General features: G+C 38.5%; 1 protein-coding gene across 3 annotated transcripts in view; it reads left to right on the forward strand.

Annotated features, from left to right (window-relative positions):
- Nucleotides 1-15,346: 15,346 nt before the first annotated feature.
- Palld (palladin, cytoskeletal associated protein) overlaps nt 15,347-17,548 on the forward strand; it is a 384,981-nt gene continuing 382,779 nt past the window's right edge. For 2 of the 3 annotated variants that reach the window (XM_040742243.1, XM_040742241.1), the window contains exon 1: nt 15,347-15,464. The gene's annotated coding sequence lies outside the window, so the exon portion shown is untranslated. The remainder of the gene's footprint in view (nt 15,465-17,548) is intronic. The other variant, XM_013117199.3, reaches the window with a different exon arrangement.

A 17,548-nucleotide genomic window follows, 5' to 3' on the forward strand; every position in this document is an offset into this window, starting at 1 on the left:
GTTTTAACGCAGAATTCTACCAGACTGAAAAAGAAGCTAACAACAATATTCCTCAAATTATTCCATAAAATACAAACAGAAGGAACATTGCCAAATACATCTTACAAGTCCACAGTTACCCTAATACCCAAACTATACAAAGACTCAACAAAGAAAGAGAAATACAGACAAATTTTCCTTATGAGTACAGATGCAAAAATACTCAATAAAATATGGCAAACTGAATAAAAAACACATGGAAACGATCATCCACCATGATCGATTAGCTTCATCCCAGAGATGTAGGGATGGTTCAACATATGTCAATGTAACCCATCACATAAACCAACTGAAAGATAAAAACATGATTATCTCACTACATGCTAGAAAAGCCTTTGATAAGTTCCAGCACCCCGTCACTATAAAACTCTTGGTGAGATCAGAGATACAAGGGACCTATAAAACAAAGGCAATATATAGCAAGCCTATTGCCAACATCAAAGTAAATGGAGAGAAATTTAAAATAATTCCATTAAAATCAGGGAAAAGACAAGGCTTTTTTACTCTCTCCATATCTATTCAACATAGTATTGAAGTTCTACCTAGAGCAATAAGACAATTTATGGAGATCAAGGGGAAGCAAATTAGAAAGGAAGAAATCAAATATGATAGCAAACATAACTAACCCCAAAAATTATACCAGGGAGCTCCTACAGCTGATAAACACCTTAATCAAAGTGGCAGAATACAAAGTTAGCTAAAAAAAATCCGTAGTCTACCTATATACAAATGATAAACAAGCTGAGAAAGAAATCATGGAAACAACATATTTCACAATAGCCTCAAATAATATAAAATATCTTGGTATAACTCTAGCCAAGTAAGTGAAAGACTTGTATGACAAGAACTTTAAGTCTTTGAAGAAAGAAGTTGTAGAAAATATAAGCATGAAAGATCTCTCATGCTCATGGATCTGTAGAATTAACATAATAAAAATGACCATCCTACCAAAATCAATCTGAAATTCAATGCAATCCCCAACAAAATTCCATCCCTATTCTTTGCATATCATTAAAGAAAAAAATACTCAACTTTATGTGGAAAAACAAAAACTCATGATACCTAAAAAAATCCTGTGCAATAAAAGGACTTCTGGAGATATAACCATCCCTAATTTCAGTCTGTATTGCAGAGCTACTGTAATAAAACAGCATACTGGCATAAAAACAGACAGGTAGATAAATGGGATAGAATCAAAGACCAAAACATAAATCCACACACCTACTGATACCTGATCTTTGACAAAGAAGCCAAAATTATACAATGGAAAAAAGAGCACCTTCAACAAATAGGGATGGTCTAACTGGATGTCTGTATGTAGAAAAATGTCAGTATATCTATATCTATCACCCTGCACAATATTCAAGTCTGCATTGATCAAAGACCTGAACATAAACCCAGATACAGTGAACATGATAGAAATAAGGTAGGGAATAGCCTTGAGCACATTGACACAAGAGAGAGCTTTCTGAATAGAACACCAATAGCACAGGTGTGCTAAGATCCACAATTAATAAAAGGGGCCTCATGAAATTAAAAGCTTCTGTAAGGCAAAGGACATGGTCAACAGGATAAAACAATAGCCCAAAGAATGGGAAAACATCTTCACCAAACACACATCAGACAGAGGGCTAGTTTCCAAACTCAGAAAATCAGGAGTCAATCTACTTCAAGACCCAGCTATAACACTCCTGAGCCAATCAATACACAAAATGATACTCTATCATACGTCAAGAACACTTGTACAACTATGTTCATAACAACTTTTTTCATAACAGCTAGAACCTGGAAACAACTTAGATGTGCCTCAACTGAAGAATGGATAATGAAAATGTGGTACGTTTACACAATTGAGTATTACTCAGCTCTTAAATATCATGAAATTTGCAGGAAAATGGGTGGAACTAGAAAAGGAAGGAATGTAAACTCAGAAAGACAAACATTGTATGTACGCACTCATAAGTAAAGCAAAGTAAAGGAGATTCATGCTACAGTCCACAGACCCAGAGAAGCTAAGTAACAAGAAGGGGAGCGACTCATGAATATTACTGTGATGGGGAAATAGAATGAACATTGCCAGCAGGAGGGGGAGAGGACAGGAAGGGAAATGGGAATGAGAACCAAAGAAACCAAGCTGGGGGAGAGTATAGGGAAAGAGTGCTGTGAGAGACAACTGGAATCTGAAGGCATCTTTGGGACAAGCTAGAAACCTAGAGCAATGGAAACTCCCAGGAATCTATGAGGGTGACCCTAGCTCAGACTCCTAGCAATAGGGGAAGACTTCCAGGGAAGCGACTGGAGCACCACCCTAGCCACAAACCTTTCGATCTACAATTTGTTCTGCCTACAAAATGTACTGGGGTAAAGATGGTGCAGAAATTGTGGAAGTGACCAACTAATGACTGGCACAGTTACACACCCATAAAACCCATGCCTGAGGGCCAGGACCCAGAGAAGGGAAACCCTAGAGACCTAGGATATAACCAAACATAAATGGCAACAATAACAAAAGGTCAAGGAAATGATTCTTAAAAGTCAATGAAATGATTCCTAATGATACTCTGTTATAGTCATAGATTGGTGCCAAGTCCAACTGTCATCAGAGAGGCTTTTCACCCAGCATCTGATGGAAACAGATGCAGAGACCCAGAGCCAAATATTAGGAAGATCTAGGGGAAGCCTGCAGAAGAGGGGGGAGGAAGAATTTTAGGACACAGTGGTATCAAGGGCAAGGCAAGAAAACCCATAGAATCAACTAACCTGAGTTCATAGGAACACACGTAGACTAATGTCAACCAGAGAGCTTGTATGGATTGGCCTAGTTCTTTTGCACTTGTGTGTTCTTGTGGGAGCAGGGGCTGTCTCTGAATATCTTGCCTGCTTTTGAGACCCATTTCTCCTATGAGATTGCTTCATCCAGCCTTAATAGGAGAGGAGGTGGCTAGTCTCCCTGCAACTTGATATACCATGGCTGGCTGATATCCATGGAGGCCTGGCTTTACCTAAAGCAAAACAATGGAGGAGGAGTGAATGGGGTGGAATGAAGGAACTGGGAGGAACTGGGAGGGTACATATTGATTGGGATGTAAAAATAAATAAATAAACAAAAATTAATGTGATCTGATTAAACTCCTACTAAAACAGGATCAATTTACTTACATAAATGACACACTTGGAGGATTTAAGTCAATGTATACCTCATGAATTTATCCAGCTCTTCAAGTATTTTTAAAAAATCATGCCCTTGTGTCTAACTACAGGAACACAAAAGCAAAGGTTTAACTAGAACCACAGCAACGTAGCTGTGGATGTCATTCTAGGTCAGGACACACAGAGTGGCTTTGCTGCTTTCCAGTTACTCCATTAATAGCTACTGGAACTGGAAAAGGCGCATGACCCAAAATGATGATCTCATCAAGTACTCCAAGCTACTGTACTCACACTGCTTAAAGATAACTTGTCTTCACCCAACTTAAGCAGAGTAAACCATATAAAGGAATCTACCATCTTGTGCAGTAGAACTCCCTGGTAATCCTGTGCTGAATATATCAGAATATACTTGAAAGGTCTAAAAATAAAGTGATATTTGTTCTATGTCTATATTTTAGGCATGGAGTTGGTAGTGAAGAGAGGCGGAGGTAATATATTTTATTTTATATGGTATGTATCAGTTGTTAAGAAGCAAAGAAAAAGCTACACAATAAAATAGTGTTTGAAAAAATCTGGAAGAACCACTTCTTTATGAGTTTTATATATCCTTCATCATTGCAGTTCCATACGTGTGATGACATCACCATTCAGTCATTCACCCATGCACTGAGTCCACAAATAATTCAGTATTCAAGCTGTGTTCAAAAGCATCAGTCTTCACTTCCAGAATGTTTTCTCTCATGTGGAGAATCTAGATTTATATGCGTGTATGACAGGAAAGAATACTTTGGGGTGAGGCAAAGAAGTTTAAATAAAGGGGCGACCCCGTAGATGGCCACAGGAGAAAGAGAGACAATATTGACCACAAGTTTTCTTTCATATGCGGATGAGAAGAGAAAAGGAAACCAACCAGGGTGAGGGAAGAAGGACAATGGGCAGTAGGGGTGAACAAGAACAAGATAAAGTGACTCATGTAATTGAGACTGTACCCCTCATTTTTACACTAGAACAGCAGCAGCAACAAAGAGCAGTAGGCTCTGGCGTCAGGCCATCTAAATTTGTGTCTTAGCCTGAATGACTAAGGACGTCTTTTGGGGAATTAAAAGAACTTTCTTATGCTTCTCCTCATCCATAGATCAGGAATCATTATAGTGTATCTAGTATACAGCTGTTGTAATTATTAAGAGAAAATGCATACCAATAGTTAATACATTTCCATGATGTAGATAAATGTTTGACATGTTTTCTATTCATATATACTTATTAAGCAACATTCATGTATGTATTAATCTAGGGCTCAAAAAACACAAAGCTATTTATTAATTTGAAAATTCAATGAAAAAGAAAACATTGTTACAGCTAGATGGCCATAGTGTCATCAAACTATAAGTTAGAAGTAAACAGATTATCAAACAGGAAGATGAGCTTCGTGTGCAAGTAACAGAGAGACCTTTGAAAAAAGCCCTATGTTAGCAGGCTCATTGAAGGTTAACACAATCTAGGAATCTGGAGTTTGGTATCCAGAAGGAAGTATTTGTGGTACAACATTCAACATTTGGAAAAGACAGTAAGCCTGGATTATGGGAGACCCTGAATACCAAACTCAAAAGTCAGAATTTGCTTGTTTCCAATGAGGAGCCATTGAAGCAGAAGCCAAACCAGAACTTTAAAGATAACACTCAAAGAAGATCAGCTACCAGCTATATGCCTTTGAGGACCCTGAGACCCAGTCATGAAAAAGGAGTGGAAAGAGGAGAGATAAGCAAGAAGGCTCAGTCAAGTTCCCACACTCACTGTCAAGTGGTCAAGTTCCCAAATGTGATCTCAATCTACTGGGGCAGGGTGGCAAGATTTCCCTGTTAGTGGAAAAATGCTTCTTCCTTGATCAGACCATTTGTTGGCAAGTAAATTCTGACAGGAGCAAAGCTTATCTATCTACTGTTAGCTGCCTCATTAGTACCAGAAAAATGGAACACACAATTGATGCTGAGAAACATCTCTGTGGGGAAAAATAAGAGTCTGAAAACAAAAGAAAACAAACAAACAAAGGATAAGCACACTAAAGAACTCAAATGAGAATTCTCCATTACTTCTTCTCCACAGGTAAGACAAATAATATAATTTTCACTTTTGATTTTTGAGACAGGGTCCTATTATGTAGCCCTAGCTGTCCTGGAATCTCTATGTAGATTATGCCGGCCTTTCCCTCAGAGATTGCCTACCTCTGTCTCTCGGCCTGTTTCATTTCTTAGTGGTATTTGACACATCCCATTTGAAAACTCTTACCATTACAGGCCAACTCCTCCCTCCTCCAGTCTTCTTCCTATATGTGGATCCTAAAGATTATTTTACTGAAGTGGCATAAAAGCATTCAGAACCTTGTGGAAAAAATAGTATGGTTTGGGCTATGCTGGGAAGAGTATAGTGTCCTGGGGGAATAAATGTGTTGAACAGGTGGATTCTACCATCCTCCTAAGAATAACCATAGCCCATTAGAAGTATGTCCAAAAGAGAGATTTGAGTGAAAATATTTTATTTTGAGTTCTTCAAGGAGACTCTGATAAGCAGGCTAAATAGAAGATAGGGAAGGGAAAGTAGGCAAGCATAAGTCAGTAAGTAACTACAACTGAAAAAGGCCATCACCCTTCAGAAACCAGTATGGGATATGCACTTCATGATCTTTTCCTCGTAGGAGATGCACTGGGTTATTTACACATGCAAACCAACCAGGGTTTCTGAAGAGTGTGCAACTGTCAGTAATTCATTCCCCAGGTAACTCCGAGCAAGCGATGAAGGGAAATATTCCCAGGGGCAAGGCTCCAGCAGCAGCCTGGCATCTGTGAGTTTTTCAGGAGGAGGAGGAAAACGTGAAGATGTTTACACGCATCTAAGTAGCAGTCGGTAATGTGACTGATTATTCCGAGACCCAGAGAAAGGCATGCTGAACAATTAGAGATAAAATAAATAAACAAATAAATAAATAGGGTTAGTTCTGAAAAATGATGTAAGACTGTTAAGGAAGAAAGTAGAAAAATGAACAGCTACTTGCAACCGTTACAGGCCAGACATTGTGCTTGGTGATAGACATACTGTGAGGACAAGAGCCGTCTGTTGATAATGTAAATACCAGGAACAGATGACCAAACCCAAGTATTTAAAAGCTGGGTTCAGTGTTATTTAAGAAAACAGAAGTGTTACAAAGAATCTTGCCTAAAATAAAGGTACCCCCAAAAGAGACTTTTCAGATTATGTTCATACAGCAAGAACTCAACAGTCATCCAGAAACCTAAAACCTAAACATGGAAAGCACTGAAGCAAAATAAAGCTGGGTATGCTCTAGGCAAGGTGTGCTGCGTATTATGAGGGATGGCAACAGAAGCCCCAGTTTCAGTCTTGAATGAGTGAGCTTACTGAGTATATAGCAAACCAAAGTAAAAGAGTTAAGTGCGAGTTAGCAAATAGGTACTGAATGTGGCAGTAATGTAAGAACAGAAAACATCCAGCAAGAATCAACTGGGGAAGCCACCTATAAAGCAAACAGCTGGAGTTCCTAACAGAAGGAGTTGGCAGGCGGAGCGGAATGTCCACGGGGGTGAGCTTGGAAATGAAAAATAACAAATCGCAGCAAGTAGAGAGCACATCATCTAACGGGGTGTTCACACATGCAGTAGAATATAGTGCTTGGCGTTCCCAGTTGAGCTTTGTCTCCATGGCTGATCCTCCAAAGGCTGGATGTCCTATGGCTGAACTTCCTACTTCTCTTACATACTGCAATCACTTCTTAACATTTTAACTCTATTTTATGTGTGTACGTGTAGGCCTGCTTGCCTGTATGTTCACCATGTGTGTGGAGTGTCTATGGAAGCCAGAGAGGGAACCAGATCCTTTGGAATTATAGTTAAAATGGTTGGTGATCATCCTGGTGTTGGTGGTGGGAATCAAACTGGGTCCCTGTGGGGGTACAGCAAGTGGTCTTAACTGCTGAGCTATTTCTCTAGTCCTACACAGATGCTTTTACTTTATGCATTAAGCAATGGTGACACCAGTTAGAAACAATCCACCTTCTAACTGTTCTAAAGGCACAGCATTTTTATTGTTAGACCTTTTTCCTTCCCTGTCACAGAATTGGAGGGACCAGCTCAGCCTTGGACAAAAAGCCTTGAACCACACCTTGGGACAAACCTAATCGGGTTAGAAATGGGAAGTGGTCTCAGCTTCTCTTGCAGGGTTAGTTTTTCAGCCCATACCACACAGGACAATTTGGCTATTTATTGATACACGTTCTTGGTAACTGAGAATAAAAACAAAATTATACAGGCTGGAGAATTGATCCAACAGTTAAGAAAACTGGATTCCCTTCCAGAGGATGTGGTTTCTGGTCACAGTATCAACATCAGGTGGTTCACAGCTGCCTGTAACTCCAGATCCAGAAGAGTCCAATGCCTCTAGACTCCACAAACACCTGCGCTTAAATGAACAGACCCAACGCCATCCATACACAAACACATACATATAATTTAAAGTATTTTTATACTTTACGTTTAACAAAATCTAATTTATTGGGAGTAAAAAGTGTCATGAAGCACCAACCAGAACAAACAAAATCAGTTGTCAGTAATCTTTAAAGACTAGTACTTCCAGATAAACCACAAGCTGCCCAAAAAAGGGTTGCACCTATAGAACGTCACCATGAAGCCTATCGTCAGAGGAACAGGAAGGAAGTAGGAAGAAGGATAGAGACATTGGTCTATCCTGGCAAGCGCACTGGAGGATAATCAGTAAGAGACTTATAGCATTGTTAAAAGCCGGAGAGCTGACCTCGGGAAGAGTTCTGTAAGCGGGCAGTCAGTATTGGAAGAGGAAGTGGAGAGATTTCAGAGTCGGATGTTAGTGATTTTTTTCTAAAATAGTAAACCAATAAATAGGATGGTAAATATATAATGTATAAGCAACCAAGAAATAAAGCTATCAGTATATTTGTAGTGATGACCCTCAGGAAAACTAAAAGGTGAAGCACACACTCTTTTGAAAGGGGAAATAAAAAAACGTGTTTATTTTTGTTTTACGACACACTTTCTGCCTGTAATAAGAGCCAATTGTTTATGATAAGGTATAAAATCAGATACCATTCAGTGACTGCTAAATGAGACTGGTGTGAAGCAACAAATGAAGTGGGAAGTAAGTTGCACACCAACACAAATACAGATGTCTAAAAGGTGCAAAAATTACAGATGCGCAGGTTAGGAGAGATGAATAGATTGATGAACAGATGTAGATAAGTAGACAATGGATAGAATGATAATGTTTGGAGAGACTATAGATGATATGGATGTGCATAGATAGATGATAGAACGACAATAGATATAGATAGACAGACGGCAAGATGAATGGAAAATAGATTGTAGATAGATGATAGACACACAGATAATAGATAAATGATCGATAACAGATTATAGATAGATGATATAGATAGACAGATGATAAAGAGATAGATGATGATGATAGATGTATGGAAATAGACTATAGATAGATGATAGAGGTAAACAGACAGAAGCTAGATGGATAGACATATGATAAATAATAGATAGACAAGTGATAGAAGATAAAAGCTACAGAAATATAGATCTTTTTAAGGGCAGGGTCTCCCTTTGTAGCCCAGGCTAGCCTAGAACTCACAATTCTCCTGCCTCAACCTTTCCAACACCCAGATCTTTTTATACTCTTTGAATATTACCAGTATCTTCTGAATAGAATCTGTCGGACAAGAGCCTTCGAAAACTCATCCTCGCTTATTTTTGCATGTGAAACCGCTGTGTTTTCCTAGCCTGCACACTTTGAGTCACTGAATGGCACACTTCTACTTCTAGGTTGACTCCCTGAAGATCTGTGTCACATAGAAGTGATTCTCTGAATGGAGAGGATGCAAAGGGGGGATAGTTTTTCCTAATTTCATAGTATGACCCATAAACATGGACAGCTCCATTCTAGGCCTCCACCTAAGGACACTCCTCATGTCCACAACCTTGAAAAGTGCTTTATAATTACCAACGTAGACACGCATCTCTGGTGCCCATTTGGGAGCCCAGATCCTAGACCCACACATGGGGAGGGAGTGGAGGAGAAGAGACTGAGCACAGAGTTCAAGGGGGAGCTTCCTGGAGACACTGGACCTTGGACTCCAGCAGATCAGGTGCTTCCAGCAGCTCACCTTCTACACACATAGGGAGAGCTTCAGTTTCTTTTCTCCTCAGGGTAGGCTTCCTGGTTTCGATTTCCCCAGTGTATAGGAGACAGAATATTGATTCAGAAACTATGTATCTGAGAATTTTAATCAGGCAAGATATGATGCACTGATGTGAACAGGGAGGAATGGAAGGGAACAGTGGTGGACTCTAGACAGATGAAGAGCAGAAACTAATGCAGGAGTCTACGTGTTGGGAGTGTCTAAGGTGAAATGTGCTTTCTTTTGTCTGAGAGGCATTGTGGTACACAAAAACAGAGTAAAAGTGAACACAGAGTAAGAGGATTCACAAAGTTCATTTTGTGAAAACTTAAACTTCCAACAGTAATTCTATGCAGCTTGAGCATTTGAAACACCAACCATCTGCCACACAATGCTTCTGTTGAGAGGAAAACTGATCTTTGGTTTTGCTGTTGCTCCTGTTAATACTGTCACTTAGACTCCAGTTGTATAATCACAGCGCAATATTCAGTTTATAAACCAAAAATAATGTATACTATTACCAAATGCAAAGACACATATAAAGAACGGTAATGGACAGTAGATCTCAATGTGACTGATTTAGCTTTTATTCTCTAGAATGGCTCCTTGGTTAAGAAATGACCCCCCTCGCTCAAGTGACACTACAGTCACAGCCACAGATGTCAAAGGAGCTCCCTGAGTCTGCGATATTTCTGCCACAGCCTTTTTCGACACCTGTTGATCATTCAATCAGAGGCAAGCTCAGAGCTGAAGATAAGCCAACTCTGTGGAAATTCCTTCCCAAAATAGCAAGAGCTGAGCAAATTGCTGGGCCTGCAAGTTGTGATGGGCGGGGCTCGAGGCTGTTTGTGGCTCAGCAACTGTCTTTCATGGTTGGTATTTTTTCACTGTCTAAATCCTCATGTTGTCCAACAGCTGATTCCCTCCTTTGTCCCACTCTTCCTTTCTGATTTCCTAGGGAATGACAGCCACACCCTTCCACAGGGCACTTCTTCGGAAGCAGCCACTGAAATGCCCACACAGCTGTCTGCAGTTGTCTGGCAGTGACCTCTGCACTCACAAGTTTGCTGTTCCCTTATGAAGTCTTTCCATGAGCCATGAAAAAAAAAAAAAAGCAAACTTCAGGAGAAACAAAACACTAGGGGTTTGCCTCTAAGTCACATGACTTGCCAAAGTCATTTCTACACATCTTCTCAAGTTTGTCTCTCTCCTCCAATGAGGAGAAAGGAGTTCATACATACAACTTGAGGGAAGTCTTTGTATTTTAAAAACATTAAACTGTGCATTTAAATTTTAATCATGCAAAGACTCTTTATGTTTAGGTTTTGTATTCAAACCACATTTTTCCTTGTGTTACTTTTTCTTTATTAATATAAATAGCTCCAGGAAAATCATATTTTATGGTTGCTTAAAAATTCCATGAATTTACTAAGCCACTCCATAAATTTCACATGCATTTGGGGGTTGGGGAATGCTCTTATAAATAAGGTAGAATTGCATGTTTGTATATGATGTGTCTCTTTTAATTAGGACTATGTCCTCAGAAGGTCTAGGATAGAGTAGGTCAAAGGATATGACATTTCAAAGGTAGCCAGATAAAGTTGGATGTTCATATTGCAGACTGTAGTCCAGTGGTGATTCGCAAATCAGCAGGCAGGGGACAACTAGCAAGAGAAGAAACCTCCTTTAAGCTATTTAAAAATCAACAGCTTATTTTTAACCCCCAAACCAAAACATGTAAAACCCACAGTTTCTTTAAAAGATTGCTCTCTACTTTATAGTCAAAGAATTTAAAGAATTATGATTTGTTAATAGGTTAATCCACAATGAACTATGTTCTAATGATTGACATGACTTAGGCTTATTTAGTGGATAAGACCTTTTCTTGTCATGTTTTCCTTAGGTAAGCAATCAGATACAGATTTCAGAGAAAAACATGGGGCGGGGGATAGAAAGATTCCTTAAATTTTACTTTCCAACTATAATAACTGCTAAAAAATACTTTTCTTATTAGATGATAAATTAAAGTTATCTTTTCCATACCAAGTTTTTATTTTCAAATGCACTTTAGAAATATTTCATATTAGCCTGGCGATGGTGGCACACACCTTTAATCCCTGAACTCAGGAGGCAGAGGCAGACGGATCTCTGTGAGTTCGAGGCCAGCTTGGTCTACAGAGCGAGTTCCAGGACAGGCTCCAAAAACAATACAGAGAAACCCTGTCTCGAAAAAATATATATATTTCATATTAATAAGGTAGATCATGGGGAGTAGGAAACAGCAACAGTCAAGGTAATTTATGATGCTATATGAAGAAGTAATTGTATGGCATGCACACAGCAGTAAACTTTTCCATCCACCCTGTCTCAGTTAATGAAGGTTTTTCCTTCAAAGATGAACCACTGTGGAGACTGAGTATATCATATACTAAGAGAGGAAAAGAAATTATAATTATTAGATATGGAAATATATGTATATATTTATACTTATTTATACATTCCATTTCCCCCATAGACCATTTGCTGAATAAAGTGAAATATACAGTTCCTTTTTCAGATTTATATGTGTGTGTGTGTGTGTGTGTGTGTGTGTGCGTGCGTGCATGCACATATACCTGAGCGTGCCTATAGAGGGCATTGGAGTCCTTGGGGTTGAATTGCAGACAGCTGTGAGCTACCCAACCTGAGCGCTAAGAACTGAACTCTGGTCTTCTGAAAGTGTTATCATGTGAGCCAACTTCTCAGACCCTATGGCCATTTCTTTATAATAAAAGAGAGATCAGTGGAATCATGCAACCTTGATAAATTTAAGTTGTAGTATATTTTTGTTTAATATACAAGTTCTTTCTGTTTGTTAATAATCCTTCCAAATATTACATATTACACTTCAAAACACTATGGTGGGCTTTTACTGTATGCAATTTGACATTGTTCAGCAACTGGGCATGTGATTATAACATATGATTTTATTTTGTCCTTAGAAAGACGTGCTTATTTTTATTAAACTAAGTAAGGTCTATTGAAATTAATAAACTTATTTTCATCTGTGTGTAGAACTTTTCTCTATACTTGCCCCCTGTAGGCAGATTGGAAATGAGATTCCTGGACCTAGAAATATAGTTTTGTGGTAGAGTGGTAGGTTTAATTCCCAGCACTGAGGGAGTGAAAGCATATAATATTCAAAAGGGCCCAATACTCACATATAAATACAAAATATGGAATCTGGTCTCACTTTTCACATACAATTTCAATTCTGTCTTCATTGTTTTGGTGTTGGGTCCATTTCTTTCAATCACTTTGTGCATATATTCAGGCTGTCAAGTGCCCTGTGCCCAGAAGACTGCCCACAAGATTAAGCTGCATCTGTACAGTTGATTAAGTGAGCATGCAGGAAACTGAATCTATGGCCAACAGCTCTGAAGTTCACTAGCATGCGCAGATGAGAATAAGCTCAATGTATGTTGTACTTGATTCTGGGAAGGGCATGTAAACCATGCCATGTCAGAGGAAGATGTCAAGAGGCTGGCCAAGTTTGAAGGATGTATTTCTAGGCCAAGTAATAGATCATTGACTAGAACAATTCTGCAAGATCTTCATGCCTCTATTTTTATTGTTTCTTGGTCAAACTTATTCATTTATCTATTTCCATGGTTACATACCATACCTGTTTACTAATGGAGTTTTCCTAGAGAGAAGAACATATGTGTTCAATAAAGGGGATAAGTTGACCAACTCCTTGAGAGGTGGGAATTTCACAGCTTCTTGAACTACCAGAGAGAGGAGAAAAAAAGAAAATCAACAAGAACATCATACATCTCTTCCGTGGCCTCTTTCTTCATTGGCATCTTATGTACCTTGCATCTCAGCGACTAGAATTTTCTTTAAAGTCCAAGAAGAGCAGCTTCCTGCCTTCCCCGGGCATGAGAAGGCGCCTCCTAGCCATCTAAAGTAGGAATGGAAAATAATCAGAGAATGCTCTAGATGGATTCTCCCAGTCAACCCAGATCCTATGTCCTCAGCCACTATCAGTAACAATAATGGAGTTGTCAACTAAAGTTATGTAAAAGGGAAGGTCTGATGCCTCTCACTGTCGAATCCCTCTGGATTTCCAGGGCTAATCACTTCTTTTCTACCGGTACTTCCTTCTGTAAGCATTTAAGTTTTGAAACTTGGACTGGTCCTCATATTTACCATTTTCCCCCAGTTTTAGGCATCTTCTATCATCCTCTATCTCCATTTCTGCCCTTTACAGTTTTATTATTCTTTATAGGATAAAAGCATATTAAGTCTGAAACAATACAGAGAAACCCTGTCTCATAAAAACCAAAAAAAAAAAAGCATATTAAGCAAGTGTCTGCTTGTTTAATCAATGCTAAGGTTTGAAAGTTTAGTCCCTTCCAAAATTCATGTTGAGATGGGCACCTCAAACTGAAACAATCTTCCTCCTGTGATCTATAAAAGTAATTATTCCTTGCTATGTTTACTTGGCAAACATGCTGAGTGATGTACACCTTCTATTGTCTCGAGCTCTGACTTAAAATTAAATTGCTGAGTTCCGAAAATGAAGTGTTGAAATGTATTCCCAAAGCATTAGATAGCCTTATTAAAACACACTTGCCTTCCACTTCGTACTGCATGATGAAGTGTTTCTACCAGAGGACACAGAAATCAAGTGACATCTCAGAAACAGTTAAAGGACCTTCACCATACAATGAGCCTGCAGGCTCCTTCTTCTTCCCAGCCTTGAGAAGTATGCAAAGTCAAATTCTGTCCTGTGTAATTTATCCCATCTATACTACTTTCTTACAACAGTAAAAATAATCTAAGACAACAGGTCTTAAGAAGGGTTATCACTTTTGTTCTACAAAGAATAGGTTGTAAAGGTAAATTGGCTGTGGAAGCATTGTGCCAAAGATCAGAGCTGAACAAGAAATAAACAACAAACTCCAGTATCAGGATTGTACTTCTCTAGAAATGTAACTAGACCAAAGGTTATGCTAGCCTAAAGACTAAGAACTTTCTTTCTGAATTACCTGGGACCTTTCATATGAGTTGACCCAAGCTCTAGTAGACAGTCTTGGCTAGAACTTGTTCTAGTAGACGATCTTGGGTTAGAGAAGTTGTTGGCTCTCCCTACCTCTGTTTGTCAATAACAAGAGAACAATACAGACTAAGTCACAATGAGCTGCTACAGAATAGTAAACAAAAGGATCTGTGATGTATTTTTTCACAGCTGTGGAAACTCCATGCTTGCCTTAGACAATGTTCACTAACCGTTTGTTTCGTGTGTCCAGTGAATTATTTGCTGAATGTTCTTCATGAGTCCAGCTCAGTGATCTGTCCTATAAGATTCAGTCTCCAATAGTTATAAATTTGTTATATTCAGTCTCCATTTCATTATGACTTGGACTACACCTTTACCACACATAGTCACATAACAATTTTAAATTAACACTAGAAAGTAAGAAAGCAATTGTGATCGCCACTCAATTTGGCATGTCTTAACTTTTAAATAGCTCCTGGATTTACTATTTTAGGAGACCCCCTCTCTAAACATGTGACTAAAAGTTAAACACACAAACAGATTATCTAGGAGTCTTCCTCTAGAGTCTCACTTTTTTTTAATAGAAATCATAAAGTCTACCAGTAAATAATTAAGGGCTTGTGAAAGGGCTTGATGGTGACTTTCAGCTACAGGGTCAGAATGAAATATATTTAAATGGCATGCTTATTGAATTCATAACTACGGTTTTTCCACACTCTGTGGCATTAATTTCTAAGAACCCAGCCTCAGATCTGGGGCTGCTTCCCAGCCCACTCCTGGGATTCCTGCTTGCAGCACTCAGCTGAAACATGAGTTCAGTTACCAAATATAGCCCAGTAGAGTAAGAGAACAGATGAGTGTCTCAGGCCACAGTTGTCTCAGTACCACAGACCAAGCAGTCCTTAATGGACAGGAAAGACCAACCTCCTCTCACCAGGAGACAGAAGAAAAAGCTCCTGTGAAACCCATCGCCTTGGGGAGGCTTCACACTGACCAAGCATTGGAAAGGTCTGTAACGGTACCCTTAACACACTTACTAGTAGGACAATATTTTCAGGACTTTTAAAGCTGGAAATATTTCAGTAGCTTTGGCTGGCACCATGTTACCATGTGGAAAATGCTTGGTTTTCCTTTTATAAGAATAAGAAATGTAATGTTAATTTTGTACTTTTTCCCCAAAACAGGTAACATATAAGCTTTGCTGGATTTCTCTCTGCTCACACTGTCACGCATCTACCTTTGTGTTATAATCTTAGCTGTGCTAAATCATTGTGATAAATACCAAGAGGGTTAAATGTGTTTCTGGATGGAGTCAAATTTATCAAGTGTGTGTGTGTGTGTGTGTGTGTGTCATATTTCATAGTCAGTGAAACTGTAGCCATCTTGACCCTTGTCCATCTTTAAGCTAAAAACTGATGGATTAAGATAATAGATTTTGAGTTTTAAATATCATTCTGAGTTGTCAGTTACCTTTTGAAAGATTTTTGAATAACTTGCAGGGCATAAATAAATTAGTTGGCATAATGACACCAGGCAACAGAAATAATTTTAATACACTTACGAATAAAATACTTCTGACTATGGCCATCCCCAGTGCAGTCTGTCAGGTATAGAGATCATAACACAGCCCTGTATCGTGCTGTTTTTAAGCCACAGAGGAAACTGTCTTGAATCCAATACATGATGCTGGTGCAGAATTATTTCAGACTCATATTACTTTTTAAACAATTTCTAAAAATACTAACTACCTTCTAGTGTAAATACTATGGCCAAATACAGAGTGTACTACTTGGCAATAGAAAACAATTCAAAATCTGTCAAATTGATATGTATACTAAAATCAAGTCCTATTTACATGGTAAAGATACTGTCCAACTATTTCTCAAAGAAATTGAATACGTACTTAAATATTCAGAACTTTAAGGTCACTAACTGGAAGTCCTATCTAGCCATAACATACGTGATTACACATTCCTATTCCTGTTGTTCTGACATCCAGTGTAGGTTGGGGGTCTCTTTATCTTGGCTCTAGGTCTGTTTTTGTCTAGGTTTGTTTATTCTGTGGCTAAAAGTGAATATTTAAATTGCCACAAATCACACTTGACAAGACAGTGAAACTCTAGATCACCCTGGGACCATTGTGACTTATTGGTTTTGTTTTGTTTTGTTTTTTCTTCTTCTTCTTTAAAAAGTATGAAGAGGAAATATTTGTGTTTACCAAATAACGTGGTCTAATTCTTTAAGATATACCAACTGATAAACATGTAAGGCCAGGACAAGAGTCCTCAGTGCTTCAACAGTGTAGTCAGGATCCTGAAAAGGGCACTAGGATTCTTGAATCCATCCAGGGATTAAGGTTATGGAGAGAGAATGGCCCTGGTGAAATTCAAGTAAAGAAACAAACACTAAACAAAGCATTCTGACTACAATTTGCAACTGACCAATCAGCATAATAGAGAACACAGCAACATATTTAGTAAATAGATTTAAATGTCAATGAGAAATGGATGAATTAGAAATAGTATGTATAGTTATTCCAAATGGATTCCATATAAAGAAAATAAAAAGAGCACCAGCAGGAGAAAAACACAAATCCCCCCATTAACACATTATCTGTTATGGAACTGGATGAACTGGCAGATTCTGTCCCTGAAATTAAAATAAAGGGTCTTACTTTGGGAGGAGGATTGTATTTAAAACCATGGGGTAATTTGAGATCTCTTCCTGTAGTGACAATGTACTCAATAATCAAGAAGAGGAAGAGGTCGGGTATTTATTAACAAATGATTATACTCTGCATCAAGTGTAAGATTTTATGGATATTTTCACATTTGGCTTCTCATCTACGGGGCTCTTTACAACAGAATATTACTGAAAGGAGGAGAGAGAAAAGAGAGACAAAAAGAAAGGAAGAAAGCAATAAAAAGCCAGAAATTAGTCTAAGGATTAGCCATGATTCTAAAATAGCAAAAATAAACTTCAGAGATTTTGTTCTTAATTGACCTTCATAGATAGGTTTTATTAATAATGTCAGCAACATTGAATTGTTTAATCAAGAATTACTATTCCTTCTTAGATGTTTACAAACAAAC

This window comes from Mesocricetus auratus, unplaced genomic scaffold (genome assembly GCF_017639785.1).
Source record: "Mesocricetus auratus isolate SY011 unplaced genomic scaffold, BCM_Maur_2.0 Super-Scaffold_6731, whole genome shotgun sequence".
NCBI classification, from domain to species: domain Eukaryota; kingdom Metazoa; phylum Chordata; class Mammalia; order Rodentia; family Cricetidae; genus Mesocricetus; species Mesocricetus auratus.